The following is a 3,467-nucleotide window of genomic DNA, read 5'->3' on the forward strand; positions in this document are numbered from 1 at the left end:
CGTACACACGGGCGGACTGTTCGCCCAACTTTGTCCGCTAAACAGTGTTTCAGCGGACAGTCCGCTCGTGTGTGGGCTTCAGCGGACTGTTTCAGCGGACAGTCTGACGAACAAAGTTTTTCGGAATTTCCGTAAGACTGTCCGCCCAAACTTGGTTTCAGCGGACAGTCTGCTCGTGTGTAGGCTCGTTCGACAGACTAAGTTTCGTGCATGCTCAGAAAGGATTTACACGGCGAAGGTTGCATTGCAGTGTATAGGACGTCGTTTTTCTAGTCCCGTCGTACGTGCCGTTCACGTCATCGCGCACGCTTTCAGCGGACTGTTCGTTCATCGTGTGTGGTCAAGTCTGTTCATTCAAATTTTGAGCGGACTGTTTGTCGGATTGTTTGACGAACAAAGTTGGGCGAACAGTCCGCCCGTGTGTACGCGGCCTAAGAGAAGTCACTAGTGTTTTCCCGGAAGAGGACTTGGATACCTGGACTTCTCAACAATGCAGTTTTCATGGACAGAAAGCTTTCTGCCTTCATGATAAGTTTGTTTTATTGTATGTATCTCTTTAAACGACTCCCTTTTGGTTCTTGTTTACTGCTGACCAGTTCTGCAGTCGTTTTTTACAGTGTTTTTGTTCACGTGTTTTCTGTTCCTCATGTTCCTCTCTTGTGCGGTTCTAGAAACAGTTACTGAAAAATCTAACTCTGGTTTTCAGTACAACTTCCCTCTATTTTTCATTGACGCTGTGTCCCAACTTGTGCAAATGAGTACCTCTTTACTTGTCAAATATATGAACTTCAAGATGTTGCACCTACTTACCTACTTCCACATCTTAGGTGAACGTCTTAGCCCTTGTACACTAGGTCAGACATTCCAACCACCAAATCCGTCGGATTTTGTCCGAAACTGTTGCATACACACAGTCGGACAAAGTTGTCAGAAAATCCGATCGTACTTAACGTGATGACGTTATTTCGTTACGATGGGACTACGTTCAGGCTAGTAGCCAATAGCTTTGGTGTAGGAATTTGATCTGAGCATGCGTGGCACTTTATCCGATCGGAATTCTCTACACATGATCTGACAAAGTCCGATCGGATCATGTTGTCGGAAAATGTTATAGCCCTGCTGGAAAACTTGGTCCGTCGGATAGTCCGACGGAAACAGTCCGATGGAGCCCACACAATGTTGGATTATCCGACAACACGGTCCTATCGGACATTGTCCATCGGAATGTCCGACCGTGTGTACAAGGGCTTAGCCCTTGTACACACGGTCAGACATTCCGACAACAAAATCCGCCTGATTTTGTCCGAAACTTGTGTTGCATACACACGATCAGACAAAGTTGTCGGAAAATCCAATCGTACGTAACGTGATGACGGTATTTTGTTACGACGGGACCACGTTTAAGCTAGTAGCCAATAGCTTTGGTCTAGGAATTTGATCTGAGCATGCGTGGCACTTTGTCCGATCGGATCATGTTGTCGGAAAGTTTTATAGCCCAGCTCTAAAACTTTGTCCGTCGGATATTCCAACTAAAACAGTCCGATGGAGCCCACACACAGTCGGATTATCCGACAACACGATCCGATCGGACATTTTCCGTCGGAATGTCCGACCTTGTGTACAAGGGCTTATTAGTGTTCATTAATTAAAGCAAAAAAAAAAAAGAATTTTAAAGGTGCCACTCTTAACCCCAAAGAAGTGAATAATCGGTTAGTATAAAATTGAAATAATTTTATTCATTACAAAAATTCCTTAAAAAATACCTATATCCATAAAAACATTTCAATACAGTTATATATTGCATAGAAAAAGGACGCTCATTCTGCTAATCCATAGCAGTGTTAATTTTGGCAGCAAATCTCATTTTAGTTTTAGTCCCATGTTGGTATTCTGCAGTTGTTTTAGTTTTGGTCGTATTTAGTCGACTAAATCTCCAGGACATTTTAGTCGACTAAAATCTCCAGTACATTTTAGTCAACTAAAATCATTTTAGTCGACTAAAACTCATTTTAATCATATAAAATCTAATGGGCGTAGTTAAATTGTAATGCATTATTTAAGCATTTCTCTACAATTTCCAAACTCATTATATACTTCTGGAGTGAAAAATTTAATATGTTATTATTTATGTAATTGAGGTATGAACGTGCACTACACACCAGTGTTAATTTTGATGTCAAATTTCAGTTTAGTTTTAGTCCTAGTCTTTTGACTAAAATGGCATTTTTAGCTTTAGTCGTAATTTAGTAATCTCAGTTGTTTTTCGTTTTAGTCGTATTTTAGTCGACTAAATGGTATTAAGTTAGTCTATTAAATATTTTAGTCGGTTTTAGTTGAAGAAATTAACACTGATCCATAGCACATAGGTATACAATTAGAAAGTGATATTCAATATACATTTGATATAACAACTGTATTAGGCAGAAGACAATCAGTCGCTGATCTCTACACATTTCACCATGTATTGGCTTCCTCAGAAGACCATACATATAGCCAAGATCTTTTGACACTATATCCAGATGGGAACGATGACCCAGGTTGCCTCAAAGTATGGAAAGGGCACATTGCAATTAGGCAGCTAACCCCAAGAGAGCAGTGCATAACACTGTTCCAATAGATGGAGATTGTACAAAAGAGTAAGAGGGTCGTGGAGACATGTTGCTGGACCGGCTAACAAATCTTTGAACATTTTAAGCATAATCAAAACTGCTCGGCTTTTGGCCTTTTTGGGACAAGGGCTCAACACTCTTTTGTACAATCTATTGGAACAGTGTCATGCACTGCCATCTTGGGGTTCCTATTAGCCGCTTAATTGCAACATGCCCCCTCCATGCTTTGAGGTGACCTGGGTCATCTTTCCCATCTGGATATAGTGTCACAAGATCTTAGTTATATGTATGGGCTCCTGAGGAAGCAAATAAGCAGCAAAACCTGTAGAGATCAGCACCTAATTGTCTTCTGCAGTCTAGCCTAAAACAGTTGTATTGAATGTATATTGAATGTCACTTTCTAATTGTATACCCATGGGATATGGCTTAGTAGAATGAGTATCTGTCTTAGGGAACCTCTTATATGTAATTGCAATAAAATGTTTTTATGGATATAGGTATTTTGACATTTTTTGTAACAAATACAAATACAATTATTCATTTTTTATACTAACCAAGTTCTTCTTTTGGGGTCAAGAGTGGCACCTTTAAAATCCATTTTTCTTAATTTTTGCTTTCTCGCACGCTCATGGATGTGGTGCCACATCAGTGAATTGTGCTCCATCTTTTTCTAATGTTTATTAAAAAGCCATCCTGACATCTTGAAGTACTCAGAATAAGAAAAAGTGAACATCTCTTAGAGGTCCTTACAGATCTTGATTTAATTTATGTCTGTCAAAAATGGGGGCAAACAATAAGAGGTGGTCTTAATAATGGGTAAAGCAGCTTCTTTCAGTGAATGTAGGCATAAAGGGAGCA

This window comes from Lithobates pipiens, unplaced genomic scaffold (genome assembly GCF_037356315.1).
Source record: "Lithobates pipiens isolate NorthernLeopardFrog02 unplaced genomic scaffold, aLitPip1_a1.2 Scaffold_22, whole genome shotgun sequence".
NCBI lineage: Eukaryota > Metazoa > Chordata > Amphibia > Anura > Ranidae > Lithobates > Lithobates pipiens.